The sequence below is a fragment of the Sphaerodactylus townsendi genome, linkage group LG02, assembly GCF_021028975.2.
Source record: "Sphaerodactylus townsendi isolate TG3544 linkage group LG02, MPM_Stown_v2.3, whole genome shotgun sequence".
Taxonomy (NCBI): Eukaryota; Metazoa; Chordata; class Lepidosauria; order Squamata; family Sphaerodactylidae; genus Sphaerodactylus; species Sphaerodactylus townsendi.
Window position 1 is genome coordinate 32,064,636 of NC_059426.1, and position 25,638 is coordinate 32,090,273.

Genomic DNA, 25,638 nt, shown 5'->3' on the forward strand with positions numbered 1-25,638 from the left:
GCAGCTTTCACGGGCAGATCTAGAGAGACACAATATGACCCAGCAATAGGGATTCCAACTCTGGAGATTTGGGGATGGTGTCAGGCAAGAACAGTTTGAAGGCAGGGAGCTCAATGGTCATGTGGCATCATAAAGTCTGTTCAACGAGGCTGCCATTTTCACCATAAGAACTGTGGCCTGGAGATCCATTGCTATACTGGGAAGTTGCTAGCCCTAAGGGAAGAAGGATGAATGGTAGGGTCCAACGAAAAATGGCACCAGCAGCTGATCAAATGCCAGGAGAAAATGCTACTGGAACACACCCATACAAAACCCACAACACTCTAGTGATTCCGGCCATGAAAGCCTTCGACAGTACAGATCAAATGTCTGTCAAACACTAAATGTCCCTTAAAAGGCCCAGAGCAGGGATCGGGGCCACCATTGGTAGTCATTATACTAACAACACTAGAGTAAATTTTGATGTATGAGGAATGTTGTTGTTGACCAACTTAGGATTTATATAGTATGTAGAGTTCAGGATTCTTCACATATACTATCGCAGTAAAACTTCCAACAATGTCAGGAAAGGCAACAGTGTGAAGCTGAGATACACACTGCAATCCTGAACACAATTATATTCTTATAAACCCATAATCTTCAAAGGACTTAGAATGATTTCACTCTGCATGGAATCACGCTGACGGCTGTTTACCTTAAGTCACCTGGTGAGCTGCTGTTGAATGGTAACAAGCAGGTGGGCCTGCATAAGTCATGCATGTCAAGAGGTGGTAGAAAGTTGCTCAGTGGTTGCTGTCAGTCCTGACCCCATGACTTCTCTGTCAAAGACTAAAACAACCCTAGCAAAACCCTGCTCCCCGCCTTTTACTGGCAGGAACCAAACTTAAAAGGCTGGCAACACAATTGTTTTTGCCTATCAACTGCCACTGAGGGCATCCATTTCTTAAAGGTACAGGTGTTGCTTCTATTATTTGTGGGAAGGGGGTTAATACCCATTTTTTCCCATTTTGGGTTTTTCTGCAAATTTGATTCTTTTCAGGTTTGTAGAAAGATTTTTGTTTTGCTCATGACTTTAGTCTCAAGAATTAGGTATCCACAGATTTTGACATGTTGAGAATAAGATATATTTATGATCCAGAGCCATTATCTCCCAGTAGTGTATTTGATAGTATATGTGAGTTTGCACTTGACTGAAATAAAATTTAATCATAAAGTGAAGCTTTCTTAACATTTTTACCATTTTCTGCTAACTTTCAGCAGGTTAATGGTTAAACACCGAGAACCAAATACAATTAAATGGCAAAATGAGACCCCAACATATTGATAACTAGGTAGGCTAGGATTGTCATCTTCCTGCTTCCAGCTTCTTTGAGCCCTCAACCTCCAACACCATAGAGTTTTCACTTAATCTTAGAGTGGCAATATGTCACTTCTGCGTTCAACCTGAAAACGATATCAGACATCATGCCATCATTTGGGCAGTGTCTCCACGTTCCTGCCTTGTCTCCTGTCAGGTGCTCTGTTCCAACTTGGGGGCACCTGCCTAGAGATGCAACACGGTATAATGGTTAGAATCAATGGTGGGATCCAAAAATTTTAATAACAGGTTCCGATGGTGGTGGGATTCAAACAGTGGCGCCGCCGCACACACGCACCTCCAGTCCCTATTTGGGCAGGTTGCTTTAGTAACCCCTTCTCGGCACTCAGAAAAAAATTAGTAACCACTTCTAGAGAAGTGGTGAGAACTGGTTGGATCCCACCTCTGGTTAGAATGTTGGACTAGGATTTGGGAGACTCAGGTTTGTATCCCCATTCTGTCATGCAAATTCAGTGGATGACCTTGGGCCAGTCATGGTCTCTCAGTATAGCCTACTATACATGGCAGTTATTGTGAGGGTAATAAGGAGGAAGGGAGAATGACCTTGTAAATTACTTGGGGTCTCCATTGAGGAAAAAGTGAGGTATTCATAAATTAACTGTGTGGACCTGTGAGAACGTCAGAGATTATGTCTGAACTGAGTGCACTGGAACAAGGTAAAAGCTGGTGCATTAATATTACTGATAGATAGAATGTAACTCTAAATGCCTGCCTGCCTGCCTGTTTTTTTTCCAAAGCTCCCATTATAGAATTGACATTCTGTGCAGACAAACAACCAATCTCTTTGCATAAAGTCAACTAGTTATGATGTAATTTAAAATAAGGTGACTAACAAGACATTTATCCTTAGGGCACTGATATAATATAATAGAAAATCCTGGCAATATAATTTTATTCTTACTATAAATATTTAAGAGGTGAGGGAATTTATGAATGTGTAAATTGCTATCAGTTAAAGCAAAAATCCAGCCTAGGAGTTAGAACGATGGAATGGTTCTTCTTTAAAAAAAAGAAAGGAAAAAAAACCCCAGCACAGAGTCTCTGTTACCATAATTAATCTTTGCAACAATCGCACCAGACTCATGAAGCAGGATTTATACTATAGTTAGTTTATTATAAACAAGGATAATACCAGAGGGAGGCATAAACCTTAAACATGATTAGAATGCCTAATACCTTGCAGATAAATCTCCATAAGTCTGCTTTAAACCCAATTTTTTTTCAAAAGAATAACAAGTGGGGGAAATTCAGAAGTGATTGATTCTGCCTCTAACTCTCTTGAGAATGTCAAATTGATTTGATTATTTCAGCTATTTGCTTATGCGCCGTCTCTTGTCTTTTCGCTCGTTCGTTTCAGACCCATGTGACACAGGACAGATTGAAATGGCAGGAGGAAAGGAATGGCTTCTGCACTGCATCCCTCCAGACTGCAGATGGCGAAGGGTGAGCAGATAAACTGAGAAGTTGAATGTAACCCCCGCACTGTCAGGCAATTGTACCTTGCTCAAGCTTCCGTGCCCACAGGTAAGGTCAGCTCCTGTTCAGGACACCTTGACTTTTGTTAAAATTTATCTCAAGTGCCATACCAAGCGGCTCCGCACCTGTGCAAGAGATTTCTTTTTATTTATTGAGTCTAATTGAGGCTCAAGGAGGATTACGCAACGTAGTCACCTGAGCTACAAGGACAAGTCATGCCAGGTAATAAGTAACACATCACCAAGGTCAATGAATCAGTGAAATCCTAAGCAGAATTGTGTATTTCAAAGCCCACTCAAGTCGACAGGATTAAAAGGATGTAACTGTTTAGGATTGCACTGAAAATCTAAAAATAAAATAGAGGAGAGGAGAAGCAAATATTCCCACTGTTGTGTATCAAAGAACACTCATAGCAGCTAACAAATATGAAACGTCGTCTCAAGTGTGTGGGAGGAAAGGGGAATGGTTAATTCGCTCTTCGTTTATTCAACTGGTTTTATTTGATTCATTCTTAGAGCTTGGAAGGTACTTAGATGAAAGACCATCAAGGAAGGCTCTGCAGAGGAAGGCAATGGCAAACCACCTCTGCTTCTTGCTTGCCTTGAAAGCCCCATGCTGGAGTCTCCATATGTCAGTAGAAAGTTGATGGCAGAGCATACGCATTGTGGGTGCTGTCAGGTTCGCAGCTGACTTATGCCAACCCAGTAGGTTTTCAAGGCAAGAAGAAGAAGAAGAGTTTGGATTTATATCCCCCCTTTCTCTCTTGCAGGAGACTCAAAGGGGCTTACAATCTCCTTGCCCTTCCCCACTCACAACAAACACCCTGTGAGGTAGGTGGGGCTGGGAAAGCTCCGAGAAGCTGTGACTAGCCCAAGGTCACCCAGCTGGCGTGTGTGGGAGTGTACAGGCTAATCTGAATTCCCCAGATAAGCCTCCACAGCTCAGGCGGCAGAGCGGGGAATCAAACCCGGTTCCTCCAGATTAGACACACGAGCTCTAAACCTCCTACGCCACTGCTGCTCCTCCTGCAAGAGGTCAACAGAGGTAGATTTCCACTGCCTGCCTCGGCATATTGATTCCTTGGAGGTCTCCCATCCTTGGAGGTCTCCCATCCAAGTACTAACTAGGACTGACTCTGCTTAGCTCCTGAGACCTGACGAGGTCCTTCTAGTCGGGCCATCCAGGCCAGGCAACATTGTATTATAATACAGATATAAAAATAAGCTATTAATAACAGCAGTACCAGTTTGCAAGTTTGTTTGTTTCACATGCAGACAGTTGGGATGGGGGGGGGGGGGGCTGGGAAAATAGAAAAGCTCAGTCTTAATGGCAAGGTCTCCAAGTCAAAAATGGGCTTCTCCAGGTTGCACCTCCCTCCCTTTAAAGGCAGCCATGAGTGGCCTAAACAGGTGGAAAAGCTCAGCCCAGGTGTCTCCCAGGCAAGTAGGTCACAGCTGACGCAATCGTCAAGCACAAAGTCATTTGCTGTTATTCTCTCTTGCACCTGTGCAGCCAGATGCATCCCTTAAATGACTGACACTGGATGCATTGCATTGCCTGCTTGTCATGTCTGTGCAGTCAGAGGCATGTATCACAAGAACTGAGTAGCAAGTTACAGTGCAAAATTTCCATGGGTTATTTTCTTTTAACATGATGTGTAGCAATTGGAGGTGATGGGGTAGACTGGGAGGGCCAGCTATGACGATGCCATCCAATCGTGCAAAAGACGTATCTGAATATCTACATCTGCATTCCCCCAAAAAACTTAGCAAACAACTGGTTGTGGTGGGTTTTCCAGGCTGTGTGGCCATGGTCTGGTGGATCTTGTTCCTAACGTTTCGCCTGCATCTGTGGCTGGCATCTTCAGAGGTGTATCACAAAGGGAAGTCTGTTACACACACTGTGTCCAGTGAGAAGGGAATGTTTAGTGGGGTATATATTGTCCATGTCCCCGGGTGGGGAACCAATCAGAATCCAGCTTTGAAAGCCTTCGACAATACATTAGCAAACAACCGTTTCCTCACCTGTGCCTTGGAAGGCAAGAAATGAGTCACATCAGCAGGTGATCAAAGATCCTTGCTTGTGGAGTGGAAGAAGTCTTGATTGTATCATTCAGGCTGTGCATAGTAAAATATGAGGAAAGAGTAATCTAAAATATGAGGAAGGAGTAATCTAAAATTTATCATCCTGAAGGTATCAAGGATTCTCTGGTAAAGCAAAAGACCATTCATTCATTCATTCATTCATTCATTCATTCATTCATTCATTCATTCATTCATTCATTCATTCATTCATTCACTCACTCACTCACTCACTCACTCACTCACTCACTCACTCACTCACTCAGTCAGTCAGTCAGTCAGTCAGTCAGTCAGTCAGTCAGTCAGTCAGTCAGTCAGTCAGTCAGTCAGTCAGTCAGTCAGTCAGTCAGTCACTCACTCACTCACTCACTCACTCCATGCTTGGAAGGGGTTTTTTTAAATGTAGAAGCATTCAAAAAAAGAATCCCTTTCACCTGCAGGAATTCTAATTCCCTTGTCTATCATCTCATTTTGTGCATTCTTGCCAGAAGTATAAGAATTATCATCCAGATATAAGAAAAAATTCAAGGGCTAGATACCAGGTACGAGGTTTTTTCACTCTTGAATGCAAATAGACAAGATTTCAGCAGGGTTGTTGAGCCTTTTCCAGATAACACACCTTTCATTCCATCTATGACTGCTCACAAACTGAGCCTTGCCTTGATTTGCCTTCACTGTCTGGCTCCATTGCGGAGCGGTTTTGTGGCAGCCCAGAAGCTGTGGTGGTGGAGTTGCAGCCACTTTTACACCTGCTCAGTAGGTGAAATTGATTCTTTCCCAGACTCCTGAATGACTGAATCGAGGAATGAAATGATGCCACTGCATGCGGAGAAAACGATGACTCCCACAGGGCTGTGTGAAAACTCTTCTTTGCAAACTGATGAGGATGCAGTTGCCTTCAGTTTGCAGAAAAAAAAGGCAGGCTATAAATATTTTAGCTAAAATTAAATAAGGTGCAGGGGCTTGTTGGTGTGAGGGGTTGCGGCTCAGTGTTAGAACATTTGCTTTGTGAGCAGAAGGTGCCAGGTTCAATTTCCAGCCAAATGAGCCAGGTAGCAGGTGACGTGAAAGGCCTCCGCCCGAGACCCTGGGAAACCATTGCCAGTCTGAGTAGACAATACTGACTTCGACGTAGAGGTGTATCTAGGGAAAATGTGGCCAGGTGCAAAATCTTTCCGCCCCTGCCCTCACTCTATAAGGGCGGCTGCCCTCCCCCACCATGACCAAACAACGTTTTTTTGCACCAGGTCTTGAAGTGATTGTATGGACCTGAGGGAAGGAGGAGGGGTGTGGGGGTGTCTAAATGGCCGCAGCCCGGGGACATTTGCCCCCAGATGTCCCCCTGAATGGTTCCCCCTGCTTTGATGGACAATGGTCAGACTCAGTATACGGCAGCTTCATGCTTTCATTGGCAACCATGAACAGTCAGACTCAAACACCCAACAACAAAACTCTTTAAAACAATATTACACAGCTTTTGTCCATTCTTTCAAACAAGCACTTGTGACAGAGAATAGCAAGGTTGTGGCCACAGGTGGGAGGGGGGAGATGCACAAAAAGAAACATAATGAACAGGATCAGCTGATTATGAGCTGTCCGAACTGACTGCTGAACAACTGGCTGCCTGGCTGGAAGCAAGACAGAGCCAAACCAGTGAATGCTCAAGCACTCCTAGACTTTATTATGGGAGCACTTCTGAAACCTCAGGTTGGAGCTTCAGGGAGGTCCTCTTGAGTCAACCTGGTTTGCTGTAAGTACCATCTACCGCCCCGCGAGTACCCCCTCTCCCCGACAATGCTTGGGAGATTGGAGGCTGGCATGCTGTTCTTGGTGTGTAGCTTTTGGGATCAAATTAAAACTTTGGGTTAAGTAGGGTTAAGAAGAGGCAACCCGGGCGCAGTGGTGGGATTCTGAGTAGACAATACTGACTTTGGAATCTGTTCTTTTTTGGCATTACACTTGGAGAACCAGCCTGGTGTAGTGGTTACGAGTGGTGGACCAGTGGAGAACCAGATTGGATTCCCAGTCCTCCACATGAGCAGTGGACTCGTATCTGGTGAAACAGATTTGTTTTCCTTGCCCTCTACATGAATCCTGATAGGTGACCTTTGGCTAGGCTCAGTTTGTTTAAAACTCTCGCAGCCCCACCTGCCTCACAAGGTGTCTGTTGTGGGGAGAGGAAGGGAAAGGAGTCTGTAAGCCCCTTTGAGTCTCCTTCCAGAAGAGAAAGGCGGGGTATAAATCCAAACCACCACCCCTCCTCCTCCTCCTCCTCCTCCTCCTCCTCCTCCTCCTCCTCCTCCTCCTCCTATCACAGCCATCAAGCAGTTCTGAATTCCTTCCCTTCCTTAGCAGAGTGTGTAAGGGAAGGGGTGTGCTGGTGTATTCTTTTGTGTGGGATCTTTTCCTATCCCCTTATCTGTCAGTTGGCCACTTGAATGAATGGCTTCCGCAGGCATAGCACCATCATGGGTATTTTTAGTTCAGCAATTTGGAGGGTGGACATGGGAAGGACAGGGCGAAGTCATTTGCTCTTTGTTTCTCCATGTTCACTGTCCAAACAAACAAAAACCATTGGGGATTTGGGGCTAATTTGTTGTTTTTGCATTCTCTCCAAAAAACAAATGTATCTCCCTATTTCTTGTGGGAAAGCTATTTGGAGGGATGATACTGATTGCAAAACCAAGACCAAAAAGGCATATGGAAAAATAAAATTAAGCTGGCCCACTTCCTAAATAGCTGTCGCAGCCTTCAAGGATTGCATTTCATTAACAAAAACGTACAAGTTTGATCTCAGATTGGCCTCGTGTGTACTTTGAGCATTAAAGTGACTGGCTATAGCTGATAACCACTGTGTTCTGGATTAGCTTGCATTACATTTCACGCCATCTCTAATCCTGACAAAGTTTGAGAACGCCTTCCAACAATACAGATGTGAACCGGATGAGAGCTGGCTGCCACACGCTGTGACCGTACCTTGCAAGCTGGCTAGCATATGAAAAAAAATATTTTGCCGGCTATCAACACTCGAGCACCGACAGTTCCTAAAAGCTGATAAGCTACCTGCGCGCCTGAGTTCTTTGTAACTGTTGTCAGTGCTAATTGGCTCAATAGTGCCAGCTGCATGCTAATTGCCTTCTTTTATCTAAACCTAAATTATCCAACAAGTTACAGCATCCTTCAGAAGCTGGCTACTTAAGAGCTAACAACTGAGGGACTAACATTTTGTGCATTCTAAACTAAAAAAAGAAGCCCTCCTCTTCGGAAAGCACAGTTTGCAGATGTGTTTTTCTATTAAGAAACTGTAGGTTTCCTGCATGAATGTGCCTTCCCACCCCCAGCTCCTTGGAAGCAGCTGATTTATTCACTGCTATGATTTTTGCCAATTGTAACTTCTACAGCCCCCCCCCCTTTTTTTTTTCCTGTGTAGATTTGCACAATACCAGTGTGCTCCATGAATATTCCGGGTCGATATGATGTGACCCTATCTCGAATTATGTGCCGGGACAGGCTGGTCACAAACTGTTGGTGGACAAAAGACTCTGCAAAGTTGCCCAGGTCCCAAAGCTGGACCAGAGCACTATTAGCTGTGAAAGGGGAGAAATTTGCTCAGCAAATGTTATGTTTGTACATAGCTCATGCCTTGCCAGGTACGTCTCAATCAGGTGCCGTGTCAATCCATTTACGAGAATGGGCTCCATGCAGATTCCTGCTACAAGGCGCCTGTTACTTAGCAACCGTGCGAATCAGCCGTTAGTTGCTTCTGAACTGGGAACTTATTTTTTTAATATAGCTGCTTGTCTCTTACAAAATCAGTTCAGATGTGAATTTCCATCCTGATGAACAGGTGCCAACAGGAAGTTTGTAAATTAGCATGCCGTATTTGCTGGCCAAGTTAAAACCTCGTTTAAAGACTTGCTGCGTTCCTTCCCCCTATGTCACTTCTTACTTGGGAAACAAATTATGCAGGCTTTATCTGGGACCAGAAATCTTTTCGTAGGTTATTTTCCCCCCCAATCACATTGGAAAAAAGGGAAAGAAATTAGCATTTAAATAACTACCAGGGTATACATTATGTTGTGTAGGCTAGTTAACCCTTGTTAAAGTGTACTGGAGAATGGAAACACACAATCATGTTAGGGTATAAAGTATGACTGTGTGCCTCATTTCTCTAGAATCTTTGTAACTGGGTGGGAAACTGATTTGTTCAGTTAATTATAAGGCCACAAGAAGTGGTGGGATTCAAATAATTTAACAACTGTATTGTTGAAGGCTTTCACGGCCGGAATCACGGGGAGTGCTGTGTGGTTTCCGGGCTGTATGGCTGTGTTCTAGCAGCATTCTCTCCTGGCGTTTCGCCTGCATCTGTGGCTGGCATCTTCAGAGGATCATCTGAAGATGCCAGCCACAGATGCAGGCAAAACATCAGGAGAGAATGCTGCCAGAACACGGCCACACAGCCCGGAAACCACACAGCACCCCAATTTAACAACTGGTTGTTTACAAGCACCATTTTAACGACTGGTTCTGCTGAAGTGGTGTGAACCTGTTGAATCCCACCACTGGCCACAAGTACTATTTAAGTTTATCAAGTAAATAGAAGGATGGTGGTTCAAGAATTACAGTCATGTAACTCAACAGGAATGCTATAATTTTATTTACTGGGCTGCAGCAGTATATATTGTAAAGGTCTACAGGATCGTGTGGCGAGGAGGACACATGAACACACGGCAGTGCCTCAGAATAGAATCAGGCTATTGGTCCATTAAGGTCAGTGCTGTCTACTCAGATTGGCCGTAGCTCTTCAGGGTCTCAGTGTCTCACATCAACTAGTACCTGGTCCTTCCACCTGGAGATGCAAGGGACTGAGCCTGGGATCCTTTGATTGCAAAGCAAATGTTCTACCATTGAGCCCCGACCCTTCCCTTAGTGATCTTCTCTGATGTGGGCTAAGACAGATGTGTTTTTGGCAGCCAATGGATGAAGAGAGAACCAGGCAGGCTGCTGAGAGTTCCTTGGAGAAGAACGGAACGAAAGTGTCCCAGACAGATCAAGAGCTGCAGGAGTTTGGCAAGTTAGAGTTCATACGTTGACTTAAAAGAGCCAGCCATATTTTTGGCTAGAGTCCTCTGATTCTAGCCCTGTTTCCTTAGCAACTCCTTTCATTCTTTCCAGTTCTCTGTATTAGTAACTAAAGGTCAGCAGCCTTTCTTGGTAATCCGTCTCTTCTTCACGTCTCTCAGACCTTAAATCAATCCTTCTTTTTGTCCCACACATTACAATTATTGTCCTAAAGTCTATTTATTCCAGATACGAAAGTATTACTCTATAGATGCTACTCTGCCCAGTATAAATTAATATGATAGACTTATGCTTCTGTAACCCCCATGCTCAGAATGGGTTGACCCAGTAAGGGGTGGAGACTCAAAGCAGCAAGAGGTTGCACAGACCTCATGAAGTTTGGAGGAGACAAGGCTACCAGACTCAGACCTTGATTTCTATAAGCCCTTAACACCTTGTTAAGGTAACTGCAATGTTGTTGGGAACTACTGGGAAGGTAGTTGTTTATTTTTGCTATGTTGTAAATGTTAGAGTTTATTGTTTCAGGGTTTCCTTTTGTGGTTGTAATGGGTGAGTGTTCTCCTGGAAACCTTCATCATGTTGAATCCTATTCATCAAGCCCTTGGAGTCTCCAGGAGCCAACCCACTTGCAAAGAAGAATTGGACTTGGCAGTATCAGTAGACTGTAAATATAAGGACTTGAAAATGAAACCTGAACAGGACCTTGAAGTGTGATGTTAAATGTTGATGATTGATGTTAATATGTTAAGAAAGTAAACCATTTTGGTTTTTTTAAAATTTGTTGTTGCAAACTCATTCCAAGTTCTGCCCCACAGAATCCACAAGCTGAGGTTACACTTCCATACAATAGTATACTGAAACCACCCCCTCCCCAAACCTCCTTTGATTGGGTAGATCTATCGACGTACCAGCGGTCTAATGGTTTAGCTCCAGCCCAATTTTTGAAATGTGCTGAAGGGAAGCATTACGGGAGATGGCCGATTGTGCATTTTTAGGAAAGTTCAGGTGGGGGATGGGGATGGTTTTTCTAAGTAGTTTTTATTATGATTTTAGGATTGATTTATGATGTTTTATTATTGCACTCTCCCCAGGGACTTTAGCGATGGGTGCAAAATAAGTACAAAGATAGATAAGACAGGCAGACAGATAATTTAATTCCCTAGTTTTCTCCCCAAAAGGAACAAAAATCAAGTTACAGTAGGTAAAAAATGCAATTGAAATAAAATGAACACAAGCCACTGTCTATATTTTGGGCCATTCCTAAATGTTACCTCATACAAGAGCACAAGAGCCTTTTGATTCTTGCCCTTGGCTTGCATAAAAAGGTTGTGGCTCTGGACATTCCCAAGGTTGGATGAGAAAATAAAATCTCAGTTTAGATGGTTACAGCTGGCAGCAATGCTCCCCTCCGTCTTTTTCACACATTTGCACAGGGATAGCTGTTAAAGGGCTCGGAAGGATCCCTGCTTTAAAAAATGTGTAGAAATGGATTTAAGTCGAAGGCAGTAGGATATGAAATGGATTGGTTCAATAAAACACGAAATGGAATTGGCTCAGTAAAAGAATCCACAGCCTTCAGTCTGCAACACCTGGAAAAAGGCTTTGGAGGTCTTTAATTTCAAAGGTTTCCATTAAGTCAGAATTGCCTTGATGGCGCATGAAACACGCACACTGAGACAAACATATTTATGTAGTGCTTTCTCCACATCTTTTCACATCAATAAAAATGCCACGAAGCAAGCTTTATGGGGTATTTCAGATTGGAACCATCGAAAATCGGGCCTTCTCAACCTGTGACCTGTGCCCACCATCAATGCATAACACCTCCCTCAGTTTTCAGTAAATCAGTTTGGCTGCTGCCAAGTACCTGGTGGACTGCGAAACTTGGCTTTGCTAGCTTCGTATGTGTCAGTGGGTCTTACATTTTATTTGAGAGAACTTGGGGCCATCTCGTGGCCATCTCAAACTCTGCCGAGGGAGCTGCAGTGTAGAACACCTGAGGAAAATCGAGAGGGCCCATTGACTTTGCTGTAGGTATGCCCTCGTATATTTTCTCTCCTACTCCGCACAGCTGAATCTTTGCTCAACAGACAGGGAGAGAACTACCCTTAAAGGGAATCTAAGATAAATACTGAAGAGACACTATAGTCTTGAAAGGTGGCACCCTTACTCCCAAAATGTGTCCATTACTTTCTGAGAATATACACACTTGGCCTCAGTGACCAAAGTACCATGTTTGGAGGCTGCTGTGCACGTTCAAAGAAGATACTTTCTTTATTTTGATGCTTTCTTCTACTATAGGAAAGCAGGTCCAACCATCTCAGTGCAATTTTATTTGACCTCATCTCTGTTTGAATCTCACAACATTCTCTTTGGGTCTCACCACAAAGAGCTGCCACCTTTTCAAAAACTTGGGGCAAGTCTTTTTCTTAGCATGGCTCAATATTCATGCTGTCAATAAAGAGCACAGTGGAAGAGAAGATTACATTAAACAAGACAGTGGTCCATTCTGCACAACCAAAACAAAAATGCTTTTAGCAAGGCAAGAAAACATTTCCTCCAAGGAGCTCTTCCAAGGAGTTCTGAGAGCCAGCATGGTGTAGTTGTTAAGAGCCAGTGGATTCTAATCTGAAGAACTGGGTCTGATTCCCCACTCCTTCACCTGAGTGGCGGAGGCTTATCTGGTGAACCAGATGTGTTTCCACACTCCTACATTCCTGCTGGGTGACCTTGGGCTAGTCACAGTTCTTCAGAACTCTCTCAGCCCCACCTACCTAACAAGGTGTCTGTTGTGGGGAGAGGAAGGGAAAGGAGCTTGTAAGTCACCTTGAGTCTCCTTACAGGACAGAAAGGTGGGGTATGAATCCAAACTCTTCTTCTTCTGCAGTGTTTTTAGCCAAAATGGTTTATTTCTATCCGGAAAACATTTTAAAGCAATGCTGGATTTTAGCTATTCTTTTCCTGAAAATGATTTGACAGCATTTTCACTTGCTGTGTGATCCCTTTAAGACAGCAGTGGCGAACCTTTGGCACTCCAGATGTTATGGACTACAATTCCCATCAGCCTCTGCCAGCATGGCCAATTATTATGGACTACCAGCATGGCCAATTGTTATGGACTACACTTCCCATCAGCCCCTGCCAGCATGGCTAATTGGCCATGCTGGCAGGGGCTGATGGGAAGTGTAGTCCATAAAATCTGGAGTGCCAAAGGTTTGCCACCACGGCTTTAAGGTGTTTCCCACACCTCTCTGCTGTCTTCCATGGCACCAATTTCTGAGCTCGCTCCATCATCTCGCCTGCTTATTCTCATTGGGGATCTTTTTATACGGGGTGGGGGTGATGTCTCTGTTGCTCCAAAGACACAACCCCTGAAGAACTGCAGTAGGATGCTTTTTAGTTTTGAGGCACAGAAGCCACTGAGTGTTTTTTCTTTTAAAATGGAGCAAGCAAGAAAATGGTAGCCAAGAATCATTTTGAGGGGGAGAGTGTGAAGAAACAAGGGGATTGCAAATGTTTTCAGGGATTAGTGTGGAACGAATCACTATCTCAAGGAATTTTCCCACTACAAATTTTACCATTTCATAATTTGGAGAATGCCCCCTATAATTGACTTAGGCTCATTCCGCACATGCAGAATAATGAACTGTCAAACTGCTTTCAGTGCTTTTTAAAGCTGTGTGGAATAGCAAAATCCACTTGCAAACAGTTGTGAAAGTGGTTTGAAAACGCATGTGCGGAAGGGGCCTTAAAGAAAGTCCTCTTATGTCTGTTTGAGGCTTCACTGGCAATGATTTTACACTGTGACCCAATTGGTATCAGATAAAGCCTTAATATACACAAACTATCAGCTACATAAGAACAAGCCTGCTGTATCAGACCGGAGTCCATCTAGTCCAGCACTCTGCTACTCGCAGTGGTCCACCAGGTGCCTTTGGGAGCTCACATGCAGGTTGTGAAAGCAATGGCCTTCTGCTGCTGCTGCTGCTCCTGAGCACCTGGTCTGCTAAGGCATTTGCAATCTCAGATCAAGGAGGGTCAAGATTGATAGCCATAGATTGACTTCTCCTCCATAAATCTGTCCAAGCCCTTTTTAAAGCTAACCAGGTTAGTGGCCATCCCCACCTCCTGTGGCAGCATATTCCAAACACCAATCACGTGTTGTGTGAAAAAAATGTTTCCTTTTATTAGTCCTAATTCTTTCCCCCAGCATTTTCAATGTCTGCCCCCTAGTTCTAGTATTGCTCTGTCAACATTTTCTACCCCATGCATAATTTTATAGACTTTGATCATATCCCCCCTCAGACATCTCCTCTCCAAACTAAAGAGTCCCAAACTCTGCAGCTTCTCCTCATAAGGAAGGTGCTCCTATCCCTCAATCATCCTCGTTGCCCTTCTCTGCACTTTTTCTATCTCTTCTATATCCTTTTTGAGATGCGGCAACCAGAACTAAACACAGTACTCCAAGTACGGTCGCACCACTGCTTTATATAAGGGCATGACAACCTTTGCAGTTTTATTATCAACTCCTACATGTTGATAATTATCAACAGCTACATGTTATGGAATGTTGACATACTGGCCTCTGTGTGCTCCGTATTCAAAAGAGTATTCATAGACCTCTGTACTGTCAAGATGAATATTTTAATTTCTAAGCCTGCAGTAAAATGAAGCCGTCTGCCTGTACAGATCTTCCTGCAAATACAAACACACTTTTAATGTAATTCATTAAGGGTAACCTGAGGGAACGTTCCCATATGGAGAAGAAGTGGCAGGTGCGAAGGCCGCCTTAGACAGCTGCGGAACTATGGGAAGAGCGACAACAGTTGATTCAATGCTTGAATGCCTCCGGGTAAGAGGTGTGGGACACCGAGACAGGTAATGCCGAGAGAAAAACACTTAAAAAGCTATTTGTTTGTAAACAGCTTGCAAGATTTAATTTGGTACCATTTTCAACAACTTCACCTTCTCCCAAACGGCCCCTTGTCAAAAAATGAAAGTCTTTTAAAATTTTGTATTGAATCGCTTGCATTTAAAACCTGTAACTCTGAATATGTGGCAGAAGAATAGGCTTTGTCAGAAGCGCTGAAATGTGAAATGCAAAGTTTTCACCTAAACTCATTCTTGGGCTCTGGGGCTTTTCAGATGAAGCTGAAACTCCCCCCCCCCCTATGTTTGCTGCTCTGTTGTGTTTCAGTACCAATTCGGTTATATAGATTCTCAGACATTTCCAAATTAGAATAAAAACAGCATGGGAAAAATGATATAGCAATTGGAAAGGATTAATATTTCAGCAATTTCTTTTCTTAAAAACCCCGGACCTTCAAAGAAATAAAATTGTTTTAAAACTTTAACAGAAGGCAGAAATGGGGAGGGGAAGTGGTTTGAGAAGCACATCTATTCATCCATAATCCCCCTTCACTGCAAAATAGCTTTTATACTGTCCATTTGTGCACTTCAAAAAACAAGGGAATTCTATATTAAAATGTCCACCATGCCAGGGAAGGGGAAAACGCAGACAGGCATCATTGATTTTCATGAATGCAGGCGAGAGCAAGGCCTTTGCAAATGTGCTGAATTTCTGAAAGAACTTAAATCAGAATGCGGAAACCTGAAGCTGTATTTTGGCTTGGTGGAAAATGATCACATACGCAAGAAGCCTGCACATCAAAGCACTTTTTTTTAAAAAAAACCAACAGTGCAGGAACTCTTCTCCTTCTGCCGATGTTTTAGAAATGTACCACAATTATGCCTGTCCTGTGGTAGATTCTCTGTGTCAAATTCCATGCCAGCAGGATAAATTGTCTCAATTTTATAATGACTATAATTTCCAGGCAGTGTAATGGAATAACAGCGGAAAAGCCCTCTTGCTTTTATACAGCTGTTCCTACAGCTGTCTGATAAAAGCCAGTCCCTGCATCCCATTAGAGATGAGCATTATCAAGGAACAAGAATGGATAGGGGGAGGGGCAAAGTTATGCAAATGAAGGGTGGAGCTAAGCAAATAAGGCTGCTATTTTTCTCAGTGAATCCCACTAAGGCTCAGAAGCCCCGCCAAATCCTAGACTTTATTCCACTGAGCATGCGATACACAATGCACAGACGCCCCTCCCTCCACACTAGTTATAGTTCTTGCTGCCCTCAAAGTGGGCCTTTTGGTACTGATGCTATCTATCTATTTTTAAAGTATGAATGCTTTGTCTCCACCAGCTGCTCTTCAAAGGCAACTGAGAACAGTCATTTTAAAAGTGATTTTGCTTATCTCAGCCACTGAACTGGCACTCTGTCGGGAGAAAGCTGTTGGTTTTGTGGGAGCATTTATGGTAGAAGGCACTTGCTAAGGTATCGCAGATCTGATCAGTTTACAGCACGCTAATGCAACAGAGTGGGAGGGAGCATGGTACAGCTCAGGGGTCTGCAACCTGTGGCTCTCCAGATGTTCATGGACTACAAATCCCATCAGCCCCTGAGTCTGGCCATGCTGGCAGGGACTGATGGGATTTGTAGTCCATGAACATCTGGAGAGCCGCAGGTTGCAGACCCCTGGTATAGCCCAATCTCCTCAGATCTCAGAAGCTAAGCAAGGTTGGTATTTGGAAGGGATACCCCCAAAGAAAGCTCTGCAGAGGAAGGCAATTGCAAAACCACCTCTGCTCTTCACTTGTCTTGAAAGCCCCTTGCTGGGGTCGCCTTAAGTCAGCTGCAACTTGACAGCACTGTACACACACATACACACAAATTGGAAACCAAGCAAACATTTGAAAGTATCTGTGGTATATGCATTTTGTGGTCTGCTTCTAATGAAAGCCAGAGAGTTGTGTTCTGGAGCTCTCACTCTTACAAAACTTAAAACAGCAAACCAAACAAAAAAGGCCTGAACAACACAAGTTGAACAATGAGGCGGCAACGAAGTGGTAAAACACAAAGGTGATTGAACTGACTACACCGCTTCAAACTGCAGGTGAAGGACAATTTTCCTTTCAGTTTTGTTATCTGAATAAAGTCCCGGTAAAAGGCAAACTGACAGCATGCAACAGGCTAAGCCACATTCTTCCTCCCCGATATGGCAATATTTTATTTGCAGAGAGGTTTTTTTTTAAAGTGACAGCATTAAAATATGACTCTCTCTGCCTGCTTTCTGGCATGGTAGAGTTTGTTCTACTACCTCATCACACTTCATGATTACACCAGAGCTGAGGGTCTTGGCCTGTGTGGAACATAAAATTGAACAAGGGGTTGAGTTGCTAAGAATGTCTTGGTCGATTTAATCTAAGATACACTGGCTGAGCGATCTTCCAGGGCAGAGATGCACCCTTCTAAGCCCACTGATTTTTGAAGGGTATTAACTCTGCTTAGGATTGTGCTGTTGCTTGTTTATAGCAACCCAGTCCTGAAACTAGGAACTTGAAATGAAATCGACCGAGGCTTTATTAGCCAAGGAGGTATGCAACTTTCAGGATACACCTGCTGTTGATGGCATATTCTCGCTAGATGGAGACTAGGATATAAGTAACAATGGGCAAGTCTTAGCCTCCAGAAAGGGATACTGCCAGTGAATTGGCCTAAACTGAAAGAATATATTCCTGGCTATAATAATCTTTTGGGGGTCTAAAAATAATGTCGAAACCTGTAATGTTCTTACCAAGCTGTGAGCTCTAGTATGACTCCATTGAGAATAAATTCCCATCACTACCTAGTCTATCTTGTTTATGATAATTACTGTCCCATTACAGAGCTCAAATTTATGGAGGGCCCTAACCCTTCTAACTCCATTGGCTTAAAAAGACTGGCTGATTTCTCAAATGTTAGATAATAGAATCTCAATGCAGTATGTGAAAACAGACAGAAAAGTATAAGTCTTTTTATAAGACATAAGAATATAAGAATGAGCCTGAAGGATCAGACCAGAGTCCATCTAGTCCAGCACTCTGCTACTCACAGTGGCCCACCAGATACCTTTGGGAGCTCACATGCAGGATGTGAAAGAAACAGCCTTCTGCTGCTGCTGCTGCTCCCGAGCACCTGGTCTGCTAAGGCATTTGCAATCTCAGAACAAGGAGGATCAAGATTGGAAGCCATAGATCGACTTCTCCTCCATAAATCTGTCCAAGACCCCTTTAAAGCTGTCCAGGTTAGTGGCCATCACCACCTCCTGTGGCAGCATATTCCAAACGCCAATCACGTGTTGCGTGAAGAAATGTTTCCTTTTATTAGTCCTAATTCTTCCCCTCAGCATTTTCAATGTATGCCCCCTGGTTTTAGTATTGTGAGAAAGAGAGAAAAAATTCTCTCTGTTAACATTTTCTATCCCATGCCTAATTTTATAGACTTCAATCATATCCCCCCTCAGACGTCTCCTCTCCAAGCTAAAGAGTTGCATTATTGATGGCCTCAAGCCCCTAGAGAAATCTTCCACAGTGATTTCATGTAGATGTTTAAGAGCATGGGAGAACAGAGGAAACCCTGAAGAAATGCCATGGAAAAGAGCCATGGTCTCCCAGGACAACCTTCTGAAACCATCTTGTGACGAAAGAACATAACACTGCCAAACAGTGCCTACACATCTAACCAATCCAGAACAAATGACATACTCTCTTGTATCCCCACAGGTCATCTACTAATTGGTGACTAAGACTGTTTCCACCCTAAACACCATTTGGAAATCAGATGATAACAGATCTTAGTTATCAGTCTCACCCAGAATCAACTGGAAATGATCAAATGCTTTTGGTCAGAAATGGCAAATCAGAACTGTTTTTCCTGATACCAAGGGAAGGCATTAAAGAGATGTCCTAGAATCGCCACTTTAAGGACAGCTGGTGTTAATCTTTTTAATGCAATGATGCATTTATAACATTCAAGATGGGAATTCAGTAACCTTCTTTGGCAGGCCTTCAGTAGCCAAAATGGACTGGCAGACAGCAATACCAAATATTTTGTCAACAGCCTTGAGTGTTGACATCTGAAACTTGCCCAACGAAACTGGACAAGAGAGGGCTTTGGAAAGACTTTCCTATAAACTCTGCCCCCAAACTGGAGTCCAAACTGGAATGGGTCAGAGCAATTTTATCCACAAAACTAAGGCAGCGAGCTACTGAGTATTCTACAGTGCCAAGCAAATGGGACCAACACTATTTGGACAAGTTCTGCTGCATGACACTGCACAGAAGGAAGAGTGACCCTTCATTACCCTCACTTCTTTTACTGCCCTGGGATGAGCCTTCTGAAAATGGCTCTGGACTGTATTTGGTCAAATTCATGGCAAGTTTTATATGTCACATTGGTCACATACCAGCTGCATGAAATCACACTGCTGAAACGGTTTTGAGAGTCTCTGTCTTCCTTCACAATCACAAACACTGTGATATTCCAAGCAGCTCTGAGTTCCTTAACCATTTCTGGTGTTCACTGTGACCCTAAGCAGCACTCCTAATTCTGTGCATCTTTGAAGGAAATTAAAAGTCTCAGCATCTTCCAGCGTATGAAGACATTAACAGAATGAAGTAGTAATGAAATGGCAGCGCTGTGTGGTGGCAGAATGGACTAATTGCTTTGACCTTCAAGTGTGCATGTCACATTTTTTGAATGTTGCCCTGTGTAAAAAAATACCCTCCCCTATCTTCTTATAAAAATTGTCACAGTAGGTAGCAGATTTGGCTAGAACCTTTCTCTTAGATGTCCTCCCTTTTTTCCTATTTGCTGGAAGTTTTTACCTGGGGGAACATTCCTCACCATCATTCTGAATTGTAACAGGTTAGTCTACCTCTATGGAATATGACAATGCTCTTCTGTATGTCTCAGTCAGGTCTCAATAAGATTCTTTTTAGAAATGCTCAAATATTTCTCTCCCTGATGGATACACCATGGTCCATTCTGCACGGGCCAGGGAGGCGGCTGTACACCAGTATAAATGATAACGGTGCAGCCCCGGGGCCGTTCGCATGCTTTTGTGCAGGCGGCCCCGGAGCTGCCACAGCCCACAGAGGCACCTCCATTTAGTTTTTAAACTTACCTTTTCTTCCCTGCGCAACACTGCAGGGATGAGGGAACACACCCCTGTGCCCTTGGCAACACCTAGGGCAGTGGTGGTGAACCTTTGGCACTCCAGATGTTATGGACTACAATTCCCATCAGCCCCTGCCAATTGCCCATGCTGGGAGGGGCTGATGGGAACTGTAGTCCATAACATCTGGAGTGCCAAAGGTTCGCCACCACGGACCTAGGGGTTTAGAGGACAGGAGGCACGACCAGAGGTGGGATCCAGGGGGTTCCGAAGGTTCTGTAGAACCTGTTGTTAAAATTTCCTTTTTCACTTTTTTAATACTTAAAATATTTTTTATTAAGTATTAATATTTTTAATACTTAAAATAAAAAGTGATATGAAAAATATTTTTAAAAATACTTTTTAACAGTAATTATTTGAATCCCACCACCATCGGAACCTGTTGTTACAATGTTTGAATCCCACCACTGGGCATGACCCCTCGTCCCTGCAGAGCTGCACAGGGAAAAGAAAGTAAGTTTTGGGGAAAAGGATGCACCTAAAAGCGGCACCTCCAACCCAGTGCTGTTCGCTTGGCACCAGGTGCAAAACGCTGTTTTTGGGGAAAAAAACACCCTCATTGAGGGAGTTTCAAAAACAGCGTTTCCCTGCCGGTTGGGGGGGGGCACGGTGCTGCCTCATTGCAGAGGCAGCAGCCACATGAAGCGCTTCTCAGAAAGGTGGTTTTACCGTTCCTGGGGCGTTGTTTTTGGTCCATGCGGAACTGGCCTATGTGTCTGTATCAATACAGGTATCACTACAGGTTTTGGTACAGCTTCACAAGCCTTTTATCAAATGGTCTCTGTCCCATTTTATTTAGCTTCAGTGGTAAGTACACTTTCTTACAATTATTCCCTACTAAAATCACAGAACTCCCTGAGAAGAACTAGAAGCTTGGGTGTAGTATATTATAATGCTTATGACTTTTATGGGAGTCATCATGGTGTAGTGGTTAAGGAGTTGGACTAGGACCCAGGTTTGAATCCCCCCTTGCCCTGAGGCTGGCTAGTATTTGGATGGGAAATGTCCAAAAATTACTAGGCGCAAGATAGGGAAACAGGCAATGGCAAACCACTTCCAAATAGACCTTGCCTTGAAAACCCTACAGGGTTGCCACTAAACTCATCTGTGACTTGGGAGCCAAAAAAAGGTCTTTTATTCCTAGTTGTAAGTACATGTCTTCAGTCAAGTGTCTATGTTTACTTATCTAATTAACTATTTATGATCTACTTTTCTGCTTGGCGGAGACCCAAACAAGCTTACAGCTTCGTTCTCCCCTTCAATTTTATTCTTACCACAACAACTCCGTGAAGTAGGTTAGTCTGAGTGAGAGTGAGTGACCCAAGGTCTTATAACAGTTATCTGTTATTACGCTTTCTCACCTAGGTAATATTAAGAATAATGTGTAAATAACATGGTGCCTAAATACATGTTAAGATGTATGGCAATGGAACCTGGAGAGAACCCTACAAATTATTGCCCTGCCTGCCAGTTAAGATCCTTTTCTTAAGCCCTGCTTTCTGTGCCCCTGCCTAAAGAGGTGGTGATGGGTGGTAGAGCTTTTTTGATGGTGGTGCCTTGTCAATGGCATGCCCTCTCCCTTGAAGCTCACCTGGTGCCTACCCGTATGAGCCCGTGATGTCATTCTGGCCTCTCGGTAGCCAGATAACAAATGGCTTGCTGACTTCTCTAGTAAGCTTTCTCCCAGGCTTCCAAAGAAATAATCTCCTCTGTAGGAGTTTCCTCCTCCAGACAGAATAAAACAACACAAGAAAGCTCCCGGCTGCAAGATGTTAAGAAAGTCCAATAGCTTTTTTTATTCAGGAACCTCTTTAGGTGATCAAGAGAGACTGGATAATAGTCCTTGAGAAGCCAAACCTCTGAGCACATTTTAGCAAAGATGATCCCAAGCCTTGATGTCTGGTAGTGCTCGAGGCTGCCATGCAACTCCTACATACACTACCTTGCAAACTTTTAGGCACCAACCAGGCCAAAACACTACCTGGGCTTTTATATAAGGGGAGCCACCTTTTTGAACTGTTTTATGGTCCACTCTGAGCCTGTTTTATCAATATAATTTTAGACTACTCTGTTTATTTGATGTTGGTTTTTATGCACTGGAATGTTTTTGTTGACTTTTTAAAAACTGTATTGTATGCTTTTTATTGGCTTAGTATATTTTTATTGTAAGGAAAAGGTAAAGGTAGTTCCACTGACCCATGGGGTGATGCTACATCATGATGTTTACCAGGCAGATTATGTTTACAGGGTGGTTTCCCATTGCCTTTTCTAACTGTCTATATTTCAATCCCAGTAAACTGTGTCTTTATCAACCTTTTCTACATTGGCTTGGCATGTTTTTATTGACTTGTTTTTATTGGCTTGGCATGTTTTTATTGTTTTAGAACAGGTTCTGAAGAGGCAGCACCCAAACGTTCTAACAATCTAGCAACCGCCAAGAAACTTTGTGGGATTGTAGCTACAGCAGCGCCTTAAACCTGAAAAGCAATGTTGCTTCTATACATTCTGGAAGTGGAATGGATGGGATCAGATTAACTGAAGCTAAAAAAAACCCCAAACAGCCAACAATGATAGACATCAGCTTTGTGGGTGGCAGAGCATGCTGTTGGGAATGTAACATTCCTGTTAAAGTGTGATTCTAAGGGCTGATTCTGATATTGTTCCCAGTCGGTGAAGCACAAAATTAGCAGCCCATGTGGGTGAGCCTCCAACCACAGCAATGTATTGTATGAAGAGGAAACTCATGCAGTAATTAATTAATCTATCTTTTGTGGATCCCCTGCTCAGGGGAAGACCATTTGTGCCACTGCAGAACTTCCCCTTTCAGACAATACACCACTTATGCAAATAGATCATATCCATATGCTATTAAAAACATTCATCCATAGACAAATTCTGGATATGAAAAACACCTGTAGGCAGAATATATAAACCTTATAGGGAAACAACATACTGTGCCCAACAGTGTCCATGTTCAAAATGTCTTTTTAGAAGTAATGTGGGGCTAATTGCAGGCATGTGTGTCATTAATGGGAAAAAAAATACACCAATAACTTGTTGACATTTTCCGTCATCGCACATCACAATTCCCAACATGCCAGGAACATGAAGTAAACATGCTATTTACCAAAAAACAAAAGGTTCTAGAAAACAGATGGACATCATGTTTTGAAAAAGTCACAGCAAACTGCTTAGGCAGCTATGAGCCAAGATTTATTTGTCAAATAAACAATAAATATGGAAGGGTGGAATCGTTATTTGCTTAGGCACAGTTCATTAAAAGAGAAACTGCAAGTTTGTGAAATGGATTATTTACAAAGTTATTCATCCATAAAATTTGCTGTTGAGCACATTTTACAAAGACTAAAAGGTCTAAATGTTGGGGGGGGGGGTCTTTTAAAGCAAAGATTTTATATATAATTTCAGCTTGATTTATACAACCATCTGCTTCCATTCAGCAATTTTACAATAGCCCTCATGATTAAAATACAAACCTCAGAGGTTGTTGGAACATGTGCTTAGATGGGACATGATCTATTTGACAGTTGGATCAAAAAGCATACAATACAGTTGCTTACAGAGGATCAACGTACCCCAGACATCAAACACGTGTGGAGTAAAGTAAACCTAGTAAAGGTGTGCGGTCTGAAGGTAAAACCCTGCAAAAAGTTTTTGGAATGCTCTGTGTGTGGCAGAACCAAAGTGAAGGCGTATCCTTCAACTGCCAGAAGCACCCAGAAGAGTCCGGCCCGGTCTCATTCATCCCATAACTGGTCCATATGGATCTTGCAGGATTCAAAATGTAGCTGACGCCTTAACCAAGCCTACAACTAAAGAAAAGTATGTACTTTTATGTGAACAACTGAATGTACTGTCTGTATCCAATGTAGAAAGTGTAAATATGTAATGTCTGTCAAACCGATCATGGAGGGGTGTTGGAACATGTGCTTAGATGGGACATGATCTATTTGACAGTTGGACACTCCCTCCCATCACTAGTGCCGTGTGTAAAAAATCAATTGGTGCAGTGTGCACTTAACCAAGTAATGCGTGTGCAAAGACTGATATATGGCATGCATGGGTAATCGCCAGTTGGCACCTGGTTTGTATATATAATAGTGCAGAGAGCACAGTCCCACTCCAGTGGAAGCTGAGCTTGGAAATGTCATTGCATGTCTGGCGGAGACACTTTCTGCGGTGGTGAATAGCAAATAAACGGATCTGAACGGTGACTGTGTGTCTTGCAGTTCTTGTTTGCCTTGCACCCCTCAAGGTGTCCTACTCTCGTGTAAGCCGCTGCTTCGACAGAGGTGTGAATAGATCCAACAACATGGATGCTTGCCATCCTGGGAACTACAGTTTAAACAAATACAAATGGCTAATAAACACACTGACTTGAGGTGGTCTCGCTGCCTGTTCAGCATTTCACTTTTCATTTAAGATCTTTTCAGACATTATGTTCCTGTCAGCTGAGAGACTTGCAACTACATGCATCTGGACCATTTACTAACTGTGATGCTCCCAATAAGTTGTGGGAACATGTGTAACACATGTATTTTGCCTTGGAATGTGTGAATGAGAACCACCAAAAAAACCCCAGTGGCCAGTTTGTGCATTCAGAATGTGTATGTGCACACAAAATAAATGTGTTCCCTATGTTCCCACAATGAAGTAACCACACCCATCAGGTAAGGTCATGCAAGGTGGTGGATTCTTGTTACTCCTAGATTTAGCATCTGACAAAGATTTATGACATGTCCATGGATGATTGTTTTTAGTAGCATATGCTCATGATGTATTTGCATAAGCAGTGTAATGTCTGAAAGAAAAGTTGTGCCGTGGCACAAATGGTCTTCCCTGAGCAGGGGATGCTCAGAAGGTCTGCACTGAGTTTCACTTTTCATTCATTCATTCATTCATTCATTCATTCATTCATTCATTCATTCATTCATTCATTCATTCATTCATTCATTCATTCATTCATTCATTCATTCATTTTTATAGGTTTTATATACCGCCCAACCCCCGAAGGGCTCTGGGTGGTGCACAACATAATTACATCTTACAACCCATACAAACAAACCCCATTAAATTAGAATTAAAACACAGAGATAAAATTAACAAAGATGGCGTCATGCAATAAAACCCAATTAAAACCCTCCCAAAGAGGGGGGAAGCAGAATGAAGAAGTGGGTCCCATAGATGGCAAAAGGGAACTCCAAACCGGAGGAATAAAAAGGGGCACTCAATCAGCGACTGGACACTCCAAAGGCCCGGCGGAACAACTCAGTCTTACAGGCCCTGCGGTATTCACCAAGATCCCGCAGGGCCCGGACAGCTGGAGGGAGAGTGTTCCACCAGGCGGGGGCCAGGGCTGAAAAGCTGCATCATTGAGGGGCCAGGAACCACCAGCAAATTGGCCTCTGCTAAACGCAGAGGCCGAGTAGGGACATATGGGGTAGAGTATTTTTAAGACCTTTTCAGGCATTATGTTCCTGTCAGCTTGGAAACTGGCAAGTGCATGTATCAGCAGCATGCACTACCTGTGATGCTCTCAA

The 25,638-nt window shown here is 43.3% G+C and overlaps 1 protein-coding gene across 2 annotated transcripts in view; it reads right to left on the minus strand.

The window, feature by feature from the left end:
* The window catches only part of B3GALT1 (beta-1,3-galactosyltransferase 1), a 246,738-nt gene that overhangs the window by 154,632 nt on the left and 66,468 nt on the right, over nucleotides 1–25,638 (minus strand). Inside the window, exon 1 of one of the 2 annotated variants that reach the window (XM_048485281.1) lies at nucleotides 4,879–4,973. The exons of the other annotated variant lie outside the window; for it this stretch is intronic. The gene's annotated coding sequence lies outside the window, so the exon portion shown is untranslated. Of the gene's footprint in view, nucleotides 1–4,878; nucleotides 4,974–25,638 lie in introns of those variants that run through there. 2 annotated transcript variants of the gene reach the window in all.